Source organism: Schistocerca gregaria, chromosome 2, assembly GCF_023897955.1.
Source record: "Schistocerca gregaria isolate iqSchGreg1 chromosome 2, iqSchGreg1.2, whole genome shotgun sequence".
Lineage (NCBI taxonomy): Eukaryota > Metazoa > Arthropoda > Insecta > Orthoptera > Acrididae > Schistocerca > Schistocerca gregaria.
The window spans coordinates 535912816-535939580 of NC_064921.1; positions in this window are offsets into that span (position 1 = coordinate 535912816).

Consider the following 26765-nt stretch of genomic DNA (forward strand, 5'->3'; position numbering starts at 1 on the left):
AGAGATCTCCATCTCCTCGTACGCTTACGGATTTATAGACAGCCCTGCAGGATTCGTGGTTTCAATTCCCTCCAGCACTACGTCAGACATTAGTTGAGTCCATGCCACGTCGTTTTGCGGCCCTTCTGCGTTCTTATGGGGGCAGAAAAAAAAGTTCAAATGTGTGTGAAATCTTATGGGACTTAACTGCTAAGGTCATCAGTCCCTAAGCTTACACACTGCTTAACCTAAATTAGCCTAAGGACAAACACACACACCCATGCCCGAGGGAGGACTCGAACCTCATCCGGGATCAGGCGCACAGTCCATGACTGCAGCGCCTTACACCGCTCGGCTAATTCCGCTCGGCACTTATGATATTAGGCACGTGTATCATAATCAACGTGGAGTGTCGAAAGCGTGACACTGGATCCCAAATCGCGTCTTCAAACACACCTAACACATTGACAGTTAACTATCTTATCTGTAGATTACTGTGTGGATGCTCTCCTTCACAGTTATTAAGTTCAGTGTTTCAATCTGAATTTCATTAGACACTTGGTGTTTAAATGTTCGACAATCACTAGGAAACAGCAGCTTGCTGTTACGGCTACAACGGTTGGTTATTAGCAACGGCTAGAACCGTAGATTGAAACTGTTGCCCTGAGAAACCACAACTGGATCCGCGGCAGTGGAGCTACAGGATCTGGTTGAGTTCGGTGGTGAGATCACATTTATCCACGATCGGCGGAATAATGTTCCATTTGCGATGTCGTTGACAAAAACAGGAAAGTAGTTTGGTATAAGGCCCCCTATGGGGTCTGATGAAACTAGTGGCGGATAGATTTGACTCTCTAAAAGTTTCGTGGTGGAAGCAGAAATTGTGTCCATATTATGAACGCCAACCAGGTGCCGATAGGTCGGAACTCAGTGTGGCGACACCCACAGTGTGGTGCACCCTCTCGAATGTTACTCCATACCATGTGGCTACGTACACAGCATAGACGATAAACAGCTCAGGCAAGAAGAGAATAGACACTTTTGAAATGTGGTGCTACACAAGAACATTGAAAATGAAATAAGTGATCGGGAAGCTAATGAGAAGGTACTCCTTCGAACTGTGGAGAAAAGAAATTTATTTTGTGGTAATTTCCTATGGGACCAAATTGCTGAGGTCATCGGCCCCTAGGCTTACATACTACGTAATCTAACTTAAACTAACTTTCGCTAAGGACAACACACCCATGCCCGAGGGAGAACTCGGACCTCCGATGGGGGAAGCCACGCGAACTGTGGCAAGGCGCCCCGGACCGCGCGGTTACCCCGCGTTGGGAAAAGAAATTTATGGCTGAACTCGACTACAAGAGTGATCTGTTGATAGGACACAACGTGGGGCTTCAAAGAATTGTCAACTTAGTAATGAAGTGCGTGAGTGTGTGATTGGTGGATGGGCGGGGGCAGAGAGGGGTGGAAGGGGGTTAAGGGCTAAGGGAGGAGAGAAGGGAGGGGGTGTAAAAACTGTAGAGGAAGACCAAGGCTGGAATACAACAAGCAGGTTCAGATGGATGCAGGTTGCTGTAGTAATTCGAAGTTTAAAAGGTTTGTATAGGATACACTACTTGGGGATGGGAAAAACTGATTGGTTAAAATCGATACCGGTAGTATAGTCTTGAATAACAAGTATTTTTTACTTTTCACTAACAACCGAGTAAAAAAAAACCGAAACATCAATTAGGCACAGTGGAAGCGCTAAAATTTTGTTGTTGAAATAAACCTTTTTCGAAATGGCGTAATTTTTGTTTGTAAAATTTGCTTTGGCTTGAAATACTCTGTTATTATAGAAAATGGGAAAAGCGATCAGTGCTATTTTAATAATTTCGAAAGGGACGAGCAACAAACACATGACGTAAGAAGTAGTATAACACTCCTGAGACAATAATGTTCCTGTCGCCGTGTGCCGTGGCTTAAGGCGCGCGTGCGCGAACAGTGTGCAAGGCTTGCCCCCACGTCGTTTATACGGTAGTTTTTCGCTGTCGTCGGCGGACATCCATTGTATTGCAGAATGGCACCAATCCTAGTTTGTAAATATTTCTACGAAGTGACTCCACAATGAAGTACAATGCTTCATTTGCTTTGAAATAATAAAAGAGGAGCGAAATTCAGTAACAGTAATCAATTTAAAAAAAATTGTGTATGACATACAACAAAAACAGAAAGTAGCTGATTTGCTGCCTGTGTCTAGTAATATGCCTTTATCTGCCTGTAGCTCTTGAAAATGGACAAATTAGCACGACGAAAAACATTCTTAAATCTCAGTTTTCACCCTTTATAATCGACTATTCATAATGGCCAAATGACGGTACGATCCCCGATTACATAATGATTTATGAGCACAATTTCAAGAAATTAGAATCTATAAGAGAATACTGGTGATTTTGTGGAGTTTTCAACCGCTTATCACTTTTCGAGAAAATCAGCGAGTGATGGACAGACTGAGTTGTCTTTTATTTACCTATTTAATTTAATATTTTGATTCTATGTGTTTTGAAACTGAGATAGTCAAATTTTTTCAGTCTCCGTTAGATATCTACGTTTATCTCTCTTTCCAAGCATTAATCCCGACTGGCGGGGTCTGCTGATTAATCGGATGTGGCATATTAGTTTGAAGGGGTGTCCGGATACCCTTCCTGTCGCCATCCAGTACCCCTGGAGCAGGAATTAGTGTACCCCAACTGTCTGCGTCTAGTGTAATCCACGGAATAGTGCGAATGTGTTCAGGTGTCTGCCAGCCGTGTAACTGAGCCGGAACGTGGGGACCAGCCCAGTATTCACCTAGCGCGATGTGGAAAACCGCCTAAAAACCACATTCAGGTTGGCCAGCACATCGGTCCTCGTCGTTAATCCGTCGGGCAGATTCGATCCGGGGCCGGCGCGCCTACCCGAGTCCAGGAAGCAGCGCGTAAGCGCTTTCGGCTACCCTGGCGGGTTGTTAGATTTCTACGTTTGTTACAGGAAAAAATAGGAATAAAAACCCAAAATTCGGGTATTTCAGCAACTGATTATTTTGAGCGGCTTTAGTGCTCAAGTAAAACTGGCGTGCAAAACACCGATATGATCGAAAACCGCCGTCCCTACGAGATCTTCAAAATCGTTCAAATGGTTCTGAGCACCATGGGACTTAACTTCTGAGGTCATCAGTCCCCTAGAACTTAGAACTACTTAAACCTCACTAACGTAAGGAGATCACACACATCCATGCCCGAGGCAGGATTCGAATCTGCGACCGTAGCGGTCGCGCGGTTCCAGACTGTAGTGCCTAGAACCGCTCGGCCACCCCGGCCTGCCCCTAGGAGATCTGCATCAAACCAGTATTCGGTCTGTACACCAGAGTAACAACACATCAGAGCAGTACGTCAGACGGTCGGAATTCGTCAATTTGCAAAAGACCTTCTATGGTGTGAGAACACTTGCGAAATATTTACGTAGTTCTTTATTTTGGGGCACTTACGTGATAAGTTCCTTTCTTTTTGCCGTCCTAACGGTGACGCGCCACTCGAGATGTGAGAAAAATCTCTGAAGTGGCTATTAATCGGCGAAATCACTTGGAGATAACAGCCGCATTCCGGAGCCGGTGCCTATCTGCAGGGCGGCGATATCTCCGCTAGACGGGGAGAGCTGAAGCACGTGGCCGTCCGCCAGCCGGCGGGTCGCCGCTCGGTGCGCCTTATCTCGCAGCGGGCTGCTCGGCGCTCCAGCGACCGTCCAGCCGAGTCGCGCTGTCCTTCAGTCTCTCACAACGCTGGTGGCGGACTGTCTGCATCCAGCAGTGGAGGCTGGACCTTTGACAGAGCCAGCCACTCGTGCTGACGAAACGTGAGGAAAATCGTTAAACATGTGTCGGTCAAAGATCTCGAGACAGAAGCCGACAGACAGTACATCCACATCAAATGTAATCGGTTGGTGCATACGTTCGTAGGGATTTTCTGCAAGCTTAAGGGGAGACGGACGGCAATTTTTATCCCTATTCTGCCAATGCCAATGCCATTTTACCCCCTCTCATATTTCTATCTGAGTAATTCGATTTTCCTCTCTAATTGCATGCGGTGAAAAGCTGCTATTCCTTCACACGCAGACTTCCCACGCAGCGTCTCTCGTCACTCGGGTGGTCCGGTGACAGGCGGGTTCTGCTGGCCTTGAAAAGGTTAAGCCGACGGGTGTGAGGGAGTCGAGTGGATGCTTTCCAGACGCCGACATTGTCATAAGGGTGGGGGCGACACGCCCACAGGTGTCTGGCGGAGCGGCTGGGCTAAAGATTCCTTTACTTCACAGAAACTGAGTGAAAACACTTTTTGGCGGGCTACCAGTGAGGCGTGGGAATGACTTGTGTTCCCAAGCAGTCTTGGCGGGCAAATTCCCGCGTTTTCTGCAAAATCATAACTGTGATTGGCTTGCTCAGGGGATAGCTCCGTGATGTAGCAAAATCGGCGTAGAAATTGGCGCCAAGTATCTCCATTGGTGGAATAGCACTGCGTCGGCTATAGAGGGGAATTTTCCGCCAGTTTGCGAGTTGCTGACTGGAACGTTTAACAACGGCCACTGTCATAGGGGCTGGAATGTTCTGTGTTCGGCTTGTATGGATGCTCTTGAGAGAGTCGGCTCTCACCTTTAAGTCGGAGTAGGTTACAAGACTGAGCTCTCGCTGCTCTGGACAGCCTACCTTCCGTTGGCTGTCTAATATACTCTCATTTAATCGTAACTTCAACGTAACTTTGCAAGTACAGATGGCAATTGAGCTTTCTGCCTACATGCAGCCTATGTTGTCCGTCTTGAGCAGTTTTAGCTAAAGTCGACTGTATCGGAGCTTCTGTGTGACTTCGCTTGTTAAAATCAATCACTGTGCCGCCAGTGATTGTGTGGCGAGCCTTCTTCGTCTCCTTCAGAGGGGCATTGGTATTGATAGGAAGTCTTTAGTCTGGAACAACCAGACCAGGATAATTTGTTTCGGGCGACATTATCATCACCACGACTGGACGTCGAAGCTACCAGCCATCGCTTCCAGTACTCCAGATGGTGTCCTTGCAGTTAAGAAGACAGCTTGGTAATGTATGTCCGCAGCACCAGCAGAGCAGGGAATTTTGCTCTGTGATAATCAGAGCTCAGCAGAGCCCGCCTGTTCCCATCTTCTCTTACGTGATTCTGTCTTGGATGTTCATTGTATGAGTGCTCACTACGGTAACAGCAATTAATGTTGGGTTGACTGGATGTTTCTCTTGAGATCTGAGTTGCAAGGAATTGGCTCCACATACCACTTGGTCATAAACGTCACAAGCTAGTTTATGGACAACTTCACCTTCACAGCATTTATTTGAGTATCTGATTTCACGTATTGTAAATGTTTCATGTGTTGTGTTTATTATTTTGAGTTTAGTCATAATAAATCAAATTGTTACTTTGGACAGAACTTTCATTCTGTAGATCGGTAGAGCAACCCTTTCATTTCTCATCATGTTAATGAAACTTATTTATCAAATTAATTTCTATAAAAATACATTATTGCAGGTGCCAAACTCTTTTCTACTCCACTCGCAGGGTCGATTGGAGTCAGTTCGCGTTTCTTCTTAATCCTTGTGCAACAGGAAAGTCGGAGTTAGGAAAGGGGGGCTTAGAGCATCAGTCCATATGAAGATTATAGAAGAATTTAGTGTTAAATACACTGCTAGCCCCGGCACCTCACAATAAAACAATGAAATTTTTACTATATATATATATATACCTCTGATGGTTTTGAAGAAAAAAGTTTTTATTCTTTCACTAGTAAAATTTAACTTTTTTGTACATTAATTATTATAAAACAGTTTCCGATTGTTTGGTGGTTCTCTATTACTGTATATATATATATATATATATATATATATATATATATATATATATATATATACTCCTGGAAATTGAAATAAGAACACCGTGAATTCATTGTCCCAGGAAGGGGAAACTTTATTGACACATTCCTGGGGTCAGATACATCACATGATCACACTGACAGAACCACTGGCATATAGATACAGGCAACAGAGCATGCACAATGTCGGCACTAGTACAGTATACATCCACCTTTCGCAGCAATGCAGGCTGCTATTCTCCCATGGAGAGGATCGTAGAGATGCTGGATGTAGTCCTGTGGAACGGCTTCCCATGCCATTTCCACCTGGCGCCTCAGTTGGACCAGCGTTCGTGCTGGACGTGCAGACCGCGTGAGACGACGCTTCATCCAGTCCCAAACATGCTCAATGGGGGACAGATCCGGAGATCTTGCTGGCAGGGTAGTTGACTTACACCTTCTAGAGCACGTTGGGTGGCACGGGATACATGCGGACGTGCATTGTCCTGTTGGAACAGCAAGTTCCCTTGGCGGTCTAGGAATGGTAGAACGATGGGTTCGATGACGGTTTGGATGTACCGTGCACTATTCAGTGTCCCCTCGACGATCACCAGAGGTGTACGGCCAGTGTAGGAGATCGCTCCGCACACCATGATGCCGGGTGTTGGACCTGTGTGCCTCGGTCGTATGCAGTCCTGATTGTGGCGCTCACCTGCACGGCGCCAAATACGAATACGACCATCATTGGCACCAAGGCAGAAGTGACTCTCATCGCTGAAGACGACACGTCTCCATTCGTCCCTCCATTCACGCCTGTCGCGACACAACTGGAGGCGGGCTGCTCGATGTCGGGGCGTGAGCGGAAGACGGCCTAACGGTGTGCGGGACCGTAGCCCAGCTTCATGGAGACGGTTGCGAATGGTCCTCGCCGATATCCCAGCAGCAACAGTGTCCCTAATTTGCTGGGAAGTGGCGGTGCGGTCCCCTACGGCACTGCGTAGGATCCTACGGTCTTGGCGTGCATCCGTGCGTCGCTGCGGTCCGGTCTCAGGTCGACGGACACGTGCACCTTTCGCCGACCACTGGCGACAACATTGATGTACTGTGGAGACCTCACGCCCCAAGAGTGGAGCAATTCGGCGGTACGTCCACCCGGCCTCCCGCATCCCCATTATACGCCCTCGCTCAAAGTCCGTCAACTGCACATACGGTTCACGTCAACGCTGTTGCGGCATGCTACCAGTGTTAAAGACTGCGATGGAGTTCCGTATGCCACAGCAAACTGGCTGACACTGACGGCGGCGGTGCACAAATGCTGCGCAGCTAGCGCCATTCGACGTCCAACACCGCGGTTCCTGGTGTGTCCGCTGTGCCGTGCGTGTGATCATTGCTTGTACAGCCCTCTCGCAATGTCCGGAGCAAGTGTGGTGGGTCTGACACACCGGTGTCAATGTGTTCTTCTTTCCATTTCCAGGAGTGTATATATATATATATATATATATATATATATATATATATATATATATATATATATATATATATATATATATCTGCTGGTTTTGAAGAAAAAAGTTTTTATTCTTTCACTAGTAAAATTTAACTTTTTTGTACATTAATTATTATAAAACAGTTTCCGATTGTTTGGTGGTTCTCTATTTACTTGTAATAACTTATTACCATCTGCAGTACAAATTCACCAAATGTTTCTAACCCCATTAGTTTATCAAATCTGAAAGTAAAAAAAAATGTAGGTTTGAGATAAATCCATTTAAAGTTTAATACTGCAGTTCTTGTATACTTATTGATGAGAATTACTTACCACTAATATTTTCGTGCAGCATACTGAGCATCATTTCAATCATACTGATGTTTTCTTCTCTTAGTCCGTCCTCATTTCTGTCTGGCTTCTTTTGTGCATTTTAAATTATTAATATCTGCTTTGCAGATAATCTCTTTATCTATTTGCACCAAAGATTTTGCAGTATTTCCACTACATTTTATGCTCAATAATTCCAAAACACCCAGTTTTCCAATTACACCATCATTGAAGCATAAAATAGCATAATAAACACCAAATTTGAGGCTTGTAAGCTGAACAAATACAGTTTTCGGTAACCGGTTACAAATGACAGAATTCACACATTCATTTAAATTTTGGGTTTTCCCATGAAGACATTTCTTCAGAAAGGTATCTTTACCAAGTTATCTAAATATGGGTTTAATTTCATTCATTACTGGTGCATGTAAAGAATGTTTGTGGTCATATCTGGCACTTCTCCTCTACTTGCACCAAGTGTCAGGATCATTCGGGAAAAGACCGTGCACTGGATTTTAATTTGTGGAAAGCTTATGGAAAAAGATAGCCCATACAGTTTTTGTAATGTTTTCTAAATTCCCTAAATTTCTTCTTAAGGCCAAGCCATAATAATTCTGTAATCTATTTCAACATTTGTCAGGCGACCTTTACCACCTATCTTCTTACCATCTTCCAATACTATTTTTGACTTTCCTTTCAATAATCTTCTCAACCTGGACCCCATTCTCTTCTGGACATGCCCAATGCACTCTAATTTGGAAACAATGACATTAGGACCTTAAGGTTGTTCTGCACGTACCGGGTCATAAGCCTTCCTGTCACCGTCCCCAGATTGCACAGAGCGTCAAGAAAACCATCATATCTCACGAAAAATTTGTCGTGTTTATATAAAACAAAAAGTGTTTTAAGCAGGAAAGACCAGGCATTTTAAATATCCTTAAATCTAAAAATCAAATTTTTAAAGCGCTCTTGCCTTCCGTCTCCTCTTAATAAGCGCAATAGATACACATAACAGAGACTTTAGTCACCGATAATGTATTCTGTTTCACTGTTTACCAATGTCTATCAACGCTGGGGTAACTTTTCGATTTCGCGACAGTTGAAATCAAGTGGTTTTGAAGCGATACATGTTCGCAGCTCATTTTCATCTGGAAAGGAAGGTCCCTGAAGGCTGTTCGACAGAGAGCGGAGATGGATGAAAATCTGAGAGCGCAGGACCAGATGAATAAAGTGGTTGCGGAATTACCTCCCAACCCGACTCCTGCCAGTCTAGCAGAAAGCATGCGGGCGTTATCGTGGAGCAGCACCACTTCACGCAGTGTTCCTGGTCGTTGCGCCTGCAAGACGTCTCAGTTGTTGACAGTAAATGTCAGCAGTTATGGTTACATCTAGCGGAAGCAATTCGTAGTACATCACACGGTCGCCGTTCCAGCAGATGCACAACATTATCTTTTGTGAAGGCGCCCAGTTTTTTTACGAGGTGCTGCTGTTTTGTTTGGGCTCAACCATTCCTTTCTTTTCCTTACGTCAGCATAAAGACAACATTTCTCCTCGCCAGTAACGATGCATGATAAGAATGGTCCATGTTTGTCACGAGTCAAGTGAAGACGATCAAACAGTCATGCACATACGCGTATAGCCACTCATTGATTGATTTTTGTGATTTTGACTTAGAGCATGAGGTAACCATAGACCCGATGTTGCCTGCAAATGTCGCACGATGGTGGAATGATCATAGTTCATGACATCTGCCAGTTCTCGAGTACACTGATGTGGATCATTGTGGATTAATGCCTTTAAACGATGTTCATAAAATCCCGAAGGTCTTTCTGAACATGGAGAGCCCTAATGTCAAAACGATCCCCCTTAAGACGAGAAAACCATTTTTTTCCGTGCTCTGTCCAATGGCATTATCCCCATACACGGCGCAAATGTTTCTGCCTGCCTCTGCTGTTGTCACCTCTCCATCGAACTCAAACAGAAGAATATGTCGGAAATGTTCCGATTTCTACACTTAACACTCCATTTTCTAGCGTCTACAGCTTCACTCAGTATCTTCCAATGACAGAATGACAATGTGTAAACTCAAGCAACAACAATGAGCTACGAATAAAAAATGACAATCACTAAATAAACACATAGCAACCGGAATACCAGCATGCAAAACAAAAACGCTACGAACTTACGCATCAACTTAAATTTCATGATTTTAAGCAACTTATTTATAATTTGTATTCTTATATGTCAAGAACAAGTATTCCTATGTACGAAAGCTAACTTTATGGATACGAAATAATACTTTTATTACTTTAAAACGTTTATGTTGCAATGACAAATTTAAAAACTAAGATATAGTTGGTTCGGTCCAAGCGTTATTTTGACAGAAACAATTTCAATAACTTAGATAAGATGATTAAACAGAATAATATGACCGTGCCATGTTCCAAGAAGAAATGAAGAAATCGATGCTTAACAAAATGAAATACCATACCTCTAAAAAACAAATATTTTAACATCTTCAGTACGTCACATAAGATGAAATATGAGACTTGACGATCAGGTAAACTCAGTATTGGAGAAGGCGAAAGAAAGACTAGATTTTTCTGTAAGGGTTATGAAAAAATACAGCACTTCTGTAACGGAAATCGTATGCACGATGCTAGTGTGACGAATGTAACGGTTCCAGTGTTGGGGGTCCTTATAAAGTAGATATGACGACAGACATCGAATAAATTTATAGACTCTATGTTAGGGTCGTAAAGCGTCGGTAGACTCCGTATGAAAGTGTAACACAAATGCTAATGGCACTAAACTGGGATTTCGTGGAAGAAATATGACGTAGTATACGAGAAAACCTGTTGGATAAATTTAAGAACCTGTGTTCGAAGAAGACTGTGTGACCATTACTCCACCAGCATCACAAATCTCTTTTAGGTATCGTCAGAATAAGGTCAAACGGTCCCTAGATAGCCAATATTATTATGAAATGTTTTCAGATGGGCAACAGTATTGAGTTTGTAGTAGTTAGATTGAGAGGTTGCACAATGGTATTGACTAAATCAACAGTTTCTGAATTATAATCTAAAAAAACAAGACGCACTACGAAGGAATCATCCGAATAGTACGGATATCGGTAGATGTGATGTAGATGTAAAGACAAACGAATTACTACAGTTTCAAAAAATTTGATGATTTATTCAAGACAAAGAGCTTCACAAATTGAGAAATTCAGTCACGCGTTGGTCCACCTCTGGCCCTCATGCAAGCAGTTATTCGGCACGGCATTGACTGATAGAGTTAGTTGTTGGATGCCCTCCTGAGGGGATACTGCGCCGAATTCTGTCTAATCAGCGCGTTAGATCGTCAAATTCCCGAGCTCGTTGGATGGCCCTGTCCATAACGCTCCATGTGTTCTCACGTGGGGAGAGATGCGGCGATCTTGCTAGCCAAGGTAGGGTTTTGCTAATACCAAGACGAGCAGTAGAAACTCTTGCCGTTTGCGGGCGAGCATTGTCTTCCAGAAATGTAAACCCAGGATGGCTTGCCGTGAAGGGCAACAAAACAGGACGTAGAATACGGTCGAGTACCGCTGTTCTGTAAGGGTGCCACGGATGACAACCAAAGGGGTCCAGCTAGGAAAACCTCACGCATCACTCCTGGATATCGGGCCACATGGCGGGCGAGAGTGAGGTTCGCACCGCTCCGCCGTCTGGGTGTCACCAGACAAGTCTCCGCTGAGCGTCGGGGCTCAGTGCGAAGCGGAACTCATCACTGAAAATAGTTCTACTCCAGTGAATGAGATTCCAGGAGAAAGACGTGTCTGGAGACTCCACAGACTGTGGTCGGATACCAACCTGACTGTAGCCCGCCATGTGGCCCGACAGTCAGGGCTGACTCTCTGGGTTAACATTTGTTTTCACAGCAGGGTCGCTTTGGTTGTCATCCGTAGCAGGCTTGCAGCAGGGCGGTACGTCAAGAAATTCTACGCACTGTTTCGTTGCCCTTCATGGTAAGCTGTCCTGGGCTTACATTTGTAAGGTTCAGGCAAATCCAACACCTTCCATGAAAACCCTGACATGATAAGCAAATCCAGTAGTATGTCACATAGCTCCGAATAATTCGTGACATTAAATTAATCAAAGTAATACGAGTAACGAATGAGCAAATGGAATACCACAGACTAACACGAGAATGCCTAAATGTATGTCATACCTTCCCACCATGAGACAGATGCAGTTCCGAGGGGAGAAACGTGAACAGAAGCCGAGAGCAGAACCTTGTTAAGCTAGAAGGCCCTACGATAAGGGACGGACACCCACGTCGCCAGCTAACCACTAGGGCACACCACCCGCAAGTTTTAGCGTGTGACTTTTTCGCGTCTCTGTTACGTCAAGGACCACCCCCCCACCCATGTTAAAAGCTAGAGCCCTCCAGAAAAAACAGTATAGATCTTACGATAACACAAAAAGGGCCACACCACCCGCAAGTTTTAGCGTGAGACTTTTTCGCGTCTTTGTTACGTTAGGACCACCCCCCAGCCCCTGTTAAAAGATAGAGCCCTCCAGAAGAACAGTATAGATCTTACGATAACACTAAAAGGACCACAGCAGCTGCAAGTTTTAGCGTGAGACTTTTTCGCGTCTCTGTTACGTTGAAAACTTTAAAAACATTGCCCCACCACGAAAAGTATAACGTTTCTCATTGGATAGACAGAATTTTTGTAGGCGGAGATTAAGATTAACATTGAGACCCTGATTAGTCAGATGAAAACACAGGCAGATCGTTTTTTTAAACCAACTTCGGTAAATTGTAGTAAGGAGAAGTTAGGAGAAGAGAGTTAGTTCCGAGACGGCGAGCTGGATGGCTGCTGCGCCGGCCGCTGGCGCCCTGATGCTGCCTAAACACCGACAAGGTAATGAACGCACGCAATGCCGCATTTTTGAGCGCATAAGGCTTCACTCAGAACTGCAGAAGTCTCATCTGTTACACCCCCTTTTTGCGTAATACTAGTGTCGATCGTCAATTAAAGCTCATGGTGTTCACATTTGCCATTTGAAGTAAAAGTATGAAACGCGATGATTTTTCTGTTATATAGTTATTGAGAAGCCACATCAGCCATAAGTAATTATAGATAATTGAGGGTCACTGTAGATCATTTTGATAGTTTGCTCTTTTGTGGAACTTAATTTAAACCTAGATTATAGATGTGATATGGCACAGGTCATCCTTCGATCGATTGTAGAACTTGGAAACCCATTCAGGGAATATTCGTTCACATTTTTGTTGAACGTAGTTGGTTTTTACCATCCTGTATTAAAACACTTCCTTTTATCAATAGTGCAATTTATAAACAATGTTTTGTGAGTAAAATAAAATTTCCAATGGTAAACTTAACTGCTTTTTCGACGTTATTTTACCAGCTAACTAAAAATAGGAAAGCCTTGAACCCCTTCTACTAAATTTAGTTAGTATTAAGATTCTTTTACAGGGAGTGCAGTGGAGCTGACGGTGAAATCATTAAGTATTTGGTTATATCATCGCTAGTCTCACTGAACTCTTCTGAATTCTACATGTCATGTGTGGTCTGGCGGCTCCTTACCAGCAACAGGTCCCAGGTTCAAACTAGTCAATTCCCTAAAAAACACGCTCAGAGCGTCGTTGGGCGAAAGTGGTAGGGAGACACGGTATAGAACAAACAGACGCCACCATGAATGTTAGACATTCAGAAACCTAATGCCCAGCGCACACGGAGAGAGTTTGCATTGCTTATGTTCTTGCTTGCCAAACCCTGCTTTGGCCAATTGAGAACGGTTGGAGCATTATAGGGAGAGCCCTCCCACTATCTCGGGAGTTTGACGATCTAATGCGCCAGTAGTCAGAATTTGGAACGTCATTCCTCAGGGGGACATCCGGCAACTGACTCAATCAACGCTAAGGGGAATAACTGCTTACCGCTAGGGACGGACCAACGTCTTATTGACTTGGTCAATTTGTGAACCTCTTTCTCGTGAATAAATCATCCAATTGTTCTGAGATTGTAATCATTTGTTTTTCTATACATTTACATCACATCTGCAGATTTCCGTCCCATTCGAATAATTCTTGCGTAGTGCCTCGTTTGCTGTTGTAAGGTGTATATTGTGCTGCGATGAAATATTGTGCCATCTATGGGCAGTACTCACAATACCCTTGTCGCATGCTACAGTCTCTGGGCATCTTCGTGTTCAGTGTTCATTGTTGCGTTGAAAATGATGTCAAAATAAGACGAAAGATGTTACTTTCAGAGGGCATCGAAATGTATAAGTGACTGCCGACATTGTGGGATGGTAAAGCAGATGAGTACAAAGACAGGAATATTAAGAGTAAATCGTATGTGATGTTGCTTAGAAAGTACTGGGAACCGAACCGTACACCCACGAAGGAAGATGTTTTGAAAAATTTAAGTAAGTAAAGCTATGAACAAAAGTATATAGCCCATATAAAAAGGTACTCATCAGCATTCAACTTCTTCTTTCTTCTGGTAGACAAAACAAATGGCATACTAGGAAGAAGAGCACCATATGGGACTTTTGCTAGTATTCCAGTTGTCTCAGCTATACTCCACGTCTTCCAGGCCAAAATGTTTGCATCTGGAAATGCTTCAAGGCCACCATAGTCTGCACGATTGCCCCAAACAACAGCCAAGGTAAGCCATGTTGAACCTCCAAACACAGCTTGTACATCACAAGTGAAGTTCAGTCGAAGTCCACGAAAAACACTTGGTCCTCCAATCAATTGCTGTTTGGCAAACTGTCCAGCCAGGTCAATATCAATTGCTATACACAGGTTGTTTGGGGCAATCATGCAGACTATGGTGGCCTTGAAGCATTTCCAGATGCTAACATTTTGGCCTGGAAGACGTGGAGTATAGCTGAGACAACTGGAATACTAGCAAAAGTTCCACATGGTGCTCTTGTTCCTAGTATGCCATTTGTTTTGTCTACCAGAAGAAAGAAGAAGTTGAATGCTGATGAGTACCTTTGTATATGGGCTTAAGTGGGCAATAACAATTGTATATGTATTACTTGTCCGAATGTAGTCCTCTAGTGCACCTGTTATTGGATGACACGTTTCTACCACTGTATCTCAAATACTCCGGAGTCAAACTACACTCGAAATTTCCAAGTTTTCGAAAGAACCGGCAATAGGATGGCGTTATAGCTAACAGATAAACGCTGACTGCGTAGAAATGTGTGTCTCATTGTATTGTTTTTTGATCATGGAGACAATCTTTTTCGGTAAAGTATCATACATCTTGGACAACGAACGTGTGAAAACTTCTAATTTTCACCGCTAGTAAAGGTTATAACACTGTCAGTGCTGCTGCCTGCCATCTTTAAGAAGTTATTGCACATTGACGTCGAACACAGGCCACATTAGCGTGTCTGGACCGTATATTTTCTGTGTTGTCTCGTTCTAGTCTTCGTGTCGCGTTTCGTAGGCGAGGTGGAAAATCAGCTTCGAGGGGTGTGGAGAGAGCGCGGAGCCCACACCTACGTCCAACCGTTTTATGCGGCTGCCAGTCGTTAGGATGGCACGACCCCGCCTGGCTACCCTCCAAAGTCACTGTCTCCGCGTTTCGCTATACGAGCAGGTAGACCACTGGTTTTTTGCGGCCAAACGATGCAAATTTATGTGCCCTCGACACGCCCGCCCAACACGCCACGGCACGCAAGCCGCGCCTGTCGGACACTCGTTTGCGGTTTCCCGCGCAGAGCCAGCACGGCAGCAAGCCGCAGCCGCGTGCGGTGCGGCGAAACGTCAGGCCCGTCTTGCGGCGCTGCGGTTCTTCCGCCGCTCTCTGCCCTCCCCTTTGCGTCTGTTCAAGCTTTTGTTCCTATTCCCAGAAAGCTCGTCTGTATTACGCTCGAAAACACAGTTAAGTTTCTCCATGCTGTTGTGTGTTGTTAAAAAGAAGTTCAGAGCTTGACCTCTGGGCGACACGTCTCCATTGTAAACGGAGCACTAGCTCCGTCTGGTGACATATTAAAGGAACCATTTCGATACCTAACACAGTAAAATAGGGAAACTTCGGAAAACGCTGAACCGGTATGGCAAGACAGTCATTTGCATTCCGCTACTGTTGCATACGAATCTATTGGTTTGCGCCTGTTTGTTATTTTTTGCTGGGTAGTTATTTCCGGTAGTGTTTTTAAATATAATTTGCAACTTTATTGTTAAAAATGATTATAAGATTTCTCCTTATCTGTCACAGTGTTGCAAGGTCCTCATAAAAAAATGCTGATGTGAAAGTTAAACATGAAAATTACCGCTTACGGCTGTCAAAATGTTTTAGTTATTGTGAATCAAATAGCTGGATCCCGAGCCGGCCGGAGTGGCCGGGCGGTCGTAGGCGCTACAGTCTGAAACCGCGCGACCGCTACGGTCGCAGGTTCAAATCCTGCCTTGGGCATGGATGTGTGTGATGTCCTTAGGATAGTAAGGTTTAAGTAGTCTAAGTTCTAGGGGACTGATGACCTCAGAAGTTAAGTCCCATAGTGCTCAGAGCCATTTGAACCATTGTTTGGATCCCGACGCAAATCGTATTCTCGCTTATCACTCGTGTTGGGTAGCGAGATAACACTTCTACAGGGTGCGGAAAATCAGTATGACCAGAAATGTAGGGCAGAAAGACAGTATCAAATGAAGGAATCTGAATATAGAGATAAGTGTCATAGCTGAATATTTATGGCGCTATGTCAGCTCGAAAACGGTGGTCAGTTAGACATTTGCTACGATACACTTATGTTAATTAAGTGGTAAAAATCTGTGTAGAAGAGCATACTCATTTCTTCATTTACTTTGACTCCTTTAGGACATACTGAAACATGGAACATGGACGTTTGACTGTTTTCATTTCTAAAAGAAGTTCTGTAAGTTACGTCAGCTAAATATGAGTACGATTCACGTATATGTGATGCTTTAAGTGTCTGTTGTTCTCATCATGTCTACTGAATGGCCCAAATATTTCATTTGCGTATTCATTTCCTATGAATTACATTTCGCTTTGAGTTAAGACACGTATACGTCAGATTTCAGTTACGTTCTGTGGCGACTCCTTGTTTCTATACTCTGTTCCTTTGTTCCTTGCTGCCTTTTGGTCCTACACTTTTGGTTAGATTGTTTTTCCACAACCTGTATAGTCCATATGGCGTTCTAGGAGGAATAGCAAACCTTTTAGGAGGTGGTACGCTAATTAGACTAAAACAATACATATAACATGTGTGCAATGTTTGTTGCTTACAGAGATACAGCTGCTAACAGATATTTCATTTCACACTTGATAATCCAGTTGAAAGGGCATAAACAGTTTTAGCGAGGTAATTACCGGCCTTGTCAGCGACAACGAAATATGGTTCATAAAGGAAGTGAATATTTTAGCACCTACATCTACATGGTTAATCTGCAAATCACACTTAAGTGCCTGGCGGAGGCTTCGCCGAACCATCTTGGCACTAATTCTCCATGATTCAACTCTAGAAGTAAGCGTGGAAAAAAGGACGTTAATATCTTTCCGTGCGAGGTCTAATTTCACTTTATTTTATTATGATGATCGTTTCTCCCTATGAAGGTCGGAGTCGACTCAATATTTTTGCATTCGGAGGAGAAAGTTGGTGATCGAAATTTGGTGAGAAGATCTCGCCGTAATGAGAAACGCCTTTGTTTTTAATGATTTACATCCCAAATTCTCTCTTATCAGTGACACTCTCTCCCCTATTTCTCGATAATACGAAACGTTCTGCCCTTCTTTGAACTTTCTCGATGTATTCCGTTAATCCTACGAGTGTAACCGAAATTTAACGGATTCCTTTTAGCACTCTAGCGGATGACCTCACACTTTTCATTATTTAGTGTCAGTTTCCAATTTTCTCACCATACAAATATCTTTTCTAAATCGTTTTGCAATTGGTTTTGATCTTCTGATGACTTTACTAGACGGTAAACGTTAGCATTATCTGCAGACAACGTAAGACAGCTGCTGAGACTGTCTCCTAATTCGTTTATATAGATAAGGAACAGCAGAAGGCCTATAACACGACCTTGAGGAACGCCAGAAATCACTTCTGTTTTACTCGATGACTTTATGTCAGTTACTGCGAACTGTTACCTCTCTGACAGGAAACCACGAATACATTCGAACAATTGAGTCGGTATGCCACCAGCACGCAATTTGATTACAAGCCGCTTATGAGGTACGGTGTTGAAAGCTTTCTAGAAATCTAGAAATACGGAATCAATTCGAAATCCCTTGTCGATAGCATCAAGACTTCGTGTGATTGAAGAGGTAGTTGTGTTTCACAAGAACGATGTTTTCTAAATTCTTGTTGACTATGTGGTAATAGACCTTTCTCTTCATAATGTTCCAACACATTATATGTGCCAAAGTCCTGCTGAATATCGACATTAGTGATATTGGCCTGTAATTTAGTGGATTACTCCTATTGCCTTTCTTGAATATTATTGTGACCTGTATAAGTCTCCAGTATTTGGGTACGGATCTTTCGTCGAGCGAGTGGTTGTATATGATTATGAAGTATGCAGCTATTGCATCAGCTTACTCTGAAAGGTACGTAACTGATAAATAATCTGGACCGGAGGAGTTGCTTTGATTAAGTGATTTAAGCGGCTTCACTACTCCGAGGACATCTATTTGTAAGTTACTCATGTTGGCAGCTGTTCTTGACTCGATTTCCGAGACATTTACTTCGACTTCTTTGGTGGAGGAATTTTGGAAGTCTGCGTTTAGTAACTGTGCTTTAGCAGCAGTGTCCCTGATAGTATTTCCATTGCTATCGCGTAGAGAAGGCGTTGATTGTGTCTTGCCGCTAACACATTTTACATACGACCAGAATCTCTATGGATTTTCTGCAAGGTTTTGAGAAAAAGTTCCATTGTGGAAACTGTTACAAGCACCTCTCATTGAAGTCAGCAATAAATTTCGAGCTTCTGAAAGAAATTGCAGATCTTGGAACTATTGCGTTCGTTTAAATTTGACATCCGTTTTTCGTTGTTTCTGCAACAGAGTTCTGACCAGTTTTCTTTACCATGGTGGATCAGCTCTATCGTTTGTTAATTTATTTGGTTTAAATATCTCAATTGCTTTCGATACTGTTTCTTTGTTTTCGTTGTTATTTACTTTATTCTTTGCTAGTGAAGTACAGACGAGGCCTTTGCCCGTTTCATGAGCGACCCACAAAGGAGTTGGCGACAGCTATTGCAGCCACTGGACGTTTTCGCTTCATGGACCACAGCCACAAGGACAAAGAAGATTTCCATGCTCGTAAAATTCTCGCTGAGCCGATTTTTGAAAAACAAAAAATTAAATAATGAATTGTAAATTTGCTTTGTATAAAATCAGTCTGGATGAGTCTCTGTGACTAGCTGGAACTGTACAGTCGGATTACATGTATGCTGTACTCATACGTCGTTTGATATTATGTTGAAATTACGTAATAATTATTTGCACAGGAAGATGGTACTAAAATTTTGTGAAGTATTTTAAAATTTATCTGAAATTTCTGAGTTGTGTCTTTTTGGAACTCTGTGGATTGAATACCTATGTGAATTCTCTGAAAGAGAATAATTAACTTTGAACTTGGATATTTGAACGAAAAGTCAGGTGCAATTTCAAGCAGTTTGTAACAGAAGTTCTCTAAAGTTTAATTTCAAGCAAGTCAGCAACGCAAACCCTCTTTGGTTTTAGGAAACATTTTTTAAATTAACTTTGACTAGTAAGATAGGTGTAATCTTTAATTACTTTGGTGAACTAAGCTTGAAATATCGTTTGGTGAACAATTAAATTTTGGAGCAGATTTTGAAGTCGAATGTCGCTTCTCAGAATGCAACCGCACTGAGATATCGATCTACTGTAGGATTTTTGGTGAATTCTTGTTATGTGAATTTTCTCACAAGCCAATATTAAAATATTGCATATAGAACTTAGGATTCAGACTCAAATTCAAAGAGGGAGCGAGTTATTTCTTCGATTGCATCTAGATGTAATCTGAAATTAACCCAAGATAGGAAAAGGTATTTTTTTGTGAATATTGCACATTAAGATATGGAAGTTAAAAGTGATCCTGGTAGCGACGGCAACAGGGAAAAACAATATTACTACGACAGTGAACGGAATTCGGTCCCCATGTAGTACTAACTGATCCCAATTAAACTGCGAAGCACCAGGAACCTGATTACAGTGATGAATGTCTTGGGATGCAGTTGGGTTACTGTCTACGAAAGTGTATCAAGTGTATATATCGGTGTTACACATAATCACGCTATATGAATCCGTACTACTGATCTCATAACGCAGTGATCCTAACAAGGAAGGTAGTACCACTGCACAGTTTTTATGGGTTTATTTATGAGCTGTCAATTTTGTTTTGAAATTCAAGTTGTGAAGATGTACTAGAATTGAATTGAATTGTTCAGCTCTGAGCGTGATTGCTGTCTAATTAAGTGCACTGCTTAAGCATGCAGCAGCTATTTACAAGTCCTGAGTGTGCTGATGTGGTATTTATGGGGTGATTATAATTAAACTTTCAAAACACTTTAGAAATAACACCTTTAGTCAGAATGACGTCAAATTGCAACGGAATATTATCGGAGATGGGAGAAAACGTATGACTGAAGAAAAAAAGTAGTGTGAAAATTGATCATTAGATGGCATCGCATGTGTCAGAATACGTAAATGAAAACACCTGTCATGCGCACGACCCATTGAATTTGGTATAAAGTAGCGTCTGCGAAGTTCGCCATGACTGTTTCAATGCAGGATCGCGCTCTGCTTCTAAGCTGTATTGCAAGATTGATGACTGTGCACACGTCGCTCGGAAGAAGCTCTGAACACCGAAGGGTTTGAAAAAAAAAGGCGTTGGTCCGATGACTGGAGAAAACGATTCGGAAATTCAAAAAGACCGGTTCTTTTGGCGTGCAACCTGGTAGAGGGAGGAAACGAAGCACAGCAGTGCAGCAGGAGACGAGTGGTGGTGTGCAGACGTGTATTGCACGGAGAACTGCCCGAACATTGGGTATACCTGTGAGCACGGTGCGTAAAATCCTACGAAACATCCTTCTTTGATATCCATTCAAAATTCCCCTTGTGTGCGAGTTATTTCCTGTTGACCTGCCATCAAGAGAGGCTTTTGCTTTAGAATTTCTTGCTCGCATGGAAGTGGACAATGACTGGCCGTGGAAGATTTTGTGGACAGACGAAGCCCACTTCCATCTGACAAATTATGTAAATACACAGGATTGTCGAATATGGGCAACGGAAAATCCACACGCAAATGAACCAGTACCACTTCATCCTGAAAAGGTCACTGTGTGGTACGGGTTTATGGCATCATTTATCACAGGGCCACATTTTTTCGAAGAGACAGGTGCTTCCAGTCCTGTTACCTGTACCGTCACTGGTAAGCGCTATGAGTGCGTTTTGCGCAACCAAGTTATTCCAGCTCTCCAACAGCGTGGATGTGTGGATGGGATCATTTTTATTCAAGATGGCGCACCTCCGCGCATTGCAAATCCTGTTAAGCAGCTGCTGAAGCGCCATTTCGGAAATGCTAGAATTATCAGCTGCCATTTCCCTACAGCCTGGCCGTCCCGATCACCTGATATTAATCCGTGTAACTTCTGGCTGTGGGGCTATCTGAAAGACGTGTTCTTTGATCCGATTGCAAACTTAGCTGCATTGAAGGCACGCATTGCGCTCCACGTTCTGAACGTGAGCCCGGAAACACTTCTTTCAGTTGTGCAACATGCTGTTTCTCGATTTCACCTTGTTGCAGAAAACGGTGGATAGCTTATTGAACATGTTTTGCTCCAGTTACACGGAAATAAATAATCCGATTTGATTTTGATTGATGCTTTTTGTGCGGTTCTTGGCCTCAGGACAATTAAAAACCGATGTGAGCGATGCTTTTTATGCGGTTTTTGGCCTCAGGACAGTTAAAAACCGAGTTTTCCCATTCGATGTGATATTATCTTGCCATGGTGGATGGGCTTACGTAACTAACAGTATCACACCTGTGCATCCATGCACACTGAGTAGTACAGTTTGTTTAACATCAAACTAACACCTTAGGCATTGTTGTGTTTGCAAGTTTAACCCTGGGATGCATATACAGGGCCTCCGAGGCCCTTGTATGTTTTCATTTTTTTTTAAATTCTGAAATTTTTTTGTTTGATTTCAAATTGCTTTCCAGTACTCTTTCACTAACACTGTGACATTCCTCCTATCAAGTCTGAACGAGATACCTTTTTAAGTATTTTGTATAATTCAATACCTTTACCCATACACCGTGAATGCATAAGCAGGGCTTCAGAGGCCCTCACACATTTATTAATGTTCTTTAGCCTATATTGTCTTCAACTATTTGTTTGGTAGCAGTTATTAGTTCAACAATAACTGTAGTGGTATTTCCAGCAACAGGAGTGCCAACAGCAGCAGTAGCTGTAGTAGTAATAGTATAACAAAAAAATGATACACACTACTTTCGCATATTGCCATTGTCGGTGTATTACTGTTCTTTTTGCTAGCAAATGTTTTATTATTGCATAGTATTGTTATCCAGTGCTGCTCTTGTCAGCCTCATTGTTACTGTAGTTTCTTTGTTGCTGCAAGACCCATATTGTTCCGACTACAACTCGTTTAGTGCTGCACAAGCTCCTGTTCGAGAGACACGCCTTTTGCTACGGCTTCAACACGCAAAGCAAGAGAGTCAGTACGTGCAAATCCAGCTAATTTTGAAAGTGTTGTGGCTCAGTGGTTTGAAGAAGATGATTCTTGCGAGGAAGGGTATATTTTTGAAGATGCAAGTAGTGAAGATCCAGCCAATGAACTTGCAGATGTGAATATTGAGGCAGATGACAGTCCTTCCGATAATATTACTTCATCAGAGTCTGAAAATGAAGAACCATCACAAAAAGGTATAGAAGACCACACATACATTAGTCAGAATGGAATGACTGGGAAATTAGATCCTCCTGCAACTTTTCGTACGCTTGTCCATAATATCGTAAAGAGGGCATCTGGCCCAGCCTGTGGTTTGAAAACCTGTAAACCTAAGAATGTCGGGGACTATTTCATCTCCAATGAAACAGTAGAGTAGATCATGAACTGCACGAATATTGAAGGCAGAAGAGTGGCTGATTTACGTGATAAAACGTTTCGCTTGCTGAAATGGAGGGTTTTCTTGGTCTGTTATTGCTTTCTGGTGTTGTGAAGAGTTGGGATGTCACTAATACAGAATTATTCTTGGATGAAAAGGCAAATCCTACATATAAGGCCACCATGTCAGTAAATAGGTTCGAGGATATAAGGAGAATGATTAGATTTGATGACAGGCGTACCCGTGATGCTCGATCTGCATATGACAAACTTGCAGCTGTTCGTTATGTATGGAAACTATTTCTTGACAAGTGTAGAAATAGAATGATTCCAAATGATTCGCTCACAGTTGACGAACAGCTAGCCCATTCCGTGGAAGATGCAGCTACACCCAGTATATGCTCTCTAAACCATCCAAGTATGGCATAAAAATATTTTGGTTATGTGATGCTACATCTGCATATGCTTTAGACGGTATTGTTTACACGGGAAGGAAGCCCCGTGAACCTATTCGGAAAATTTTTGGATTGAATGTGGTGAAAGATCTTGCTAAAAGCATTGAAGGATCATCAAAAAATATTAGACCACTAATGGAACTTCGTATTCAGATCCCTAATATTCCAAAGAAAATCGTTGATGCCATGCAGAGATGTGGTGTTCAAAAAGATGTCATATTGCCGAACGAACTACCTGTTTCAGGAAAAAGAAGAAGATGCAATTATTGTGCATATAATAAACACAGGAAAACTGCTATGACATGCATTAAGTGTAAAACCAACATTTGTAAGGGACATAGTGGCATTCTTTGTGCTTCTTGTTTGTCACATTTTGAAAACTATAAAATTGCAATTTTATGTGAACAGTGAATAATAACTTCTTGTCAAAATATTGCCCATATACATAATATTGCGAATAATGAGTATGTTTTAATTGAAGAAATTGGTTGTAATAAATGTTATAAAATGAAAGCTGCAACTTATTAATAAAATTATTTGTATATGTTGTGTGTAAATGGATGTAACTAATAAAAATTCACCCTTAGAGTTTTTTTTAAAAATTATAAAATGTTAATCTGGCCCACCCGATCCTGTTACTGTATCTTAGGAATCTTTCAATATGACAATACATTTGACAGAAATAAATTTAACTCCACAGAATGATTATATGAAAAGAGGAAAATTTTAAATTAGGGCAGGGCCTTGGAGGCCCTGCATATGCATTCATGTGTGTTTTCGGCACCATGCATCCTAGAGTTAATTATAATCACCCTGTGTTATGGTAACGCCATTGCTACGTGCAGGGAATATAGTAGACGTTTTACTAATTGCAGAATACCGCATTCAGAACTGTTTACTTCTGTTTTCACTAAACTGCTATAAACTGGTACAGTGCCTGGTAGTCACATCTCACCCGATCGTGCAAGCGTACAGAGAGGGAATGGAGTAGGAGACATTATTCGGCTGATGAAATGTAGTTCTTCAACAAGCACACAGAGAATTACTACCCATATTGGTGTTCCACGTAGAAGGATAAGGCGAACATTACAGATGCACGGCCTTTACCCTTATCATTTGCAGCTGTATCAACACCTTCGAGAAGGGGATGAAGGTAGACTATTGGAATTTCGTCCTTTGGTAATCGCGTATCGCCGAGTAGTCTCATTAATATTGTTTAATGATGAATTCTAAAGGTAGCAAGGACCGAAAGGCTATTTAAAACTTCAGCCGAAACCAAACGGCAGTTATAAGAGTCAAGTGGCATGAAAGCGAAGAGTTGTCGAGAACGAAGTGAGAAAAGGTCGTAGCTTATCCTCGATGTTATTCGATCTGTACAATGAGGAAGCGGGAAAGGAAACCAAAGAAAAATCTGGAGCTAGAATTACAGTTCTAGGTGGAGAAATAAAAACTTTGAGGATTGCCAATGATATTGCAATTCTGTGAGAGATAGAAAAAAACTTGGAAGAGCAGTTGAATGGAATGAATAGATAAAAGATGAACATAAACAAAAGCAAAACAGGGATAATGGAATATAGTCGAATTAAATAAGGTGATGCTCAGAGAATAAGACTAGGAATTCGATATACTAAGGGTAATAGATGAGTTTTGCCATTTGGGCAGCAGAATAATTGGCGATGGCCGAAGTAGAGAAGATATAAAATGCAGATTAGCAGTGGAAAGAAAAGCGTTTCTGAGGAAGAGGAATTTGTTATTGTCAGATACAGATTTAAGTCTCAGGAAGTATTCTGTGAAGGTATTTATATGGAGTGTATCCATGTGTGAAAGTGAAACATGGACAATAAATAGTTTAGACAAAAAGAGAAAAGGAGCTTTTGAAATGTGGTGCTACAGAAGAATGCTTAAGATTTGATGATGACGATGATGTTTGTTTTGTGGGGCACTCAACTGCGGGGTCATCAGCGCCCGTACAAAGTCCCAAGTTTTACGCAGCCCAATTTTTGTACACAATCCAGCCTAGCCACTGTCACGAATGATGATGATGATGAAACGATGTGTACAATACAAACACTCAGTCCCCTGTCAGATAATGCCCCAACCTTGACGGGAATCGAGCTCGCAACGTTACCCACTAGACAACGGACTGCGAACTGAGGATTTGATTCATAGATCACATAACTAATGAGGAGATACTGACTAAAATTGGGGAGAAAAGGAATTTGTAGCTCAGCCTGACTAGAAGAAGGGGTCGGTTGGTAGGACATATTCAGAGACATCAAGGGATCACCAATTTAGTACTGGAAGGAAGTGCAGGTGCTCAAAATCGTAGTGGGATACCAAGAGATGAGTACAGTAAGCAGACTCAAAAGGATGTAGGTTGCAGCAGTTATTCGTAGATGAAGAGGCTTACACAGGACAGAGTAGCATGGAGGGCTGCATCAAACCAGTCTTTGGAGTGAAGTCCACAACAAAAACTGACGTTTTGGCTGTAGAAATGGTTGAAAGGCGAAGTTTATAAGGTATACATAAACACAAGAGACGCACCAATCGTTAGGATTATGAATAGTGCTGCCCTTATAAAAGAACACTCAGTCGACCTCAAAACGCGCATTGTTGTCAAGAGAATTTGAAAGTGCATTGAAGTCAGAGGTGGAATTTATGAAAATCAGCTTTGTACTTAATCATTTGCCTTTGCGTTTTTGTTTGGGCTACATTCTGACAGCTGTATCTCTGTAACCAATGAAAATAGAATACACATTAGATGGAATATATTATTAGAATTAGTGTATACTGTCACCCACCTGCTTGTACAGCTTAACGTGTAGCGCGGTAGTTCGCGAGACATGGAAGGCGAGTCAGATCTAGATCGAATCAGCTTTGCCGATTAACAACCGTGGATGGTGCACCGGTCTGAGAGTGGTTTCTAGGCAATTTCCCACACTCATTCAGGTAAATGCAGGGCTGGTCCCCAATTTCCGCCTCAGAAAATACGACTTACAAGTAATTAAATACGTTCATTCACAGAACAAAGTTTACACAGTTCACTGGCAGGTGGGCTACACGACTTCCTTCCCTCAGGTACGCGACGACTGCGTACACAGGAAGGACATCCGGCCGCAAATTAAAGAACATTTAACTGCCAAATCCTGAGAACAACGGACCTGACTTAGGCGGGATTAACGCTCTGCAAAAGAAAAGAAATTTGTCTCCAACCTCCGCAACATTCTGCATTTGTTGGCTCGCACTTATTACAGATCGATTATTTTTCTTGAGACCGCGTGGAGCTCAAGAAAAGGAGCTACTGTACTATTGGAGATTTATTTTTTCATATCGTAAGTATCAACGTAGTCATGTCTGAATTTCGTTTCGAGTAACCGAAGTAAATTTATAAAGCTATCGCTTATACTTTTATATACTGCAATTAAGGTATTTCTCTCCAAACATATACTGCCTTTTGACTTATAGTCATTAAAAGTTTTCTGCGCG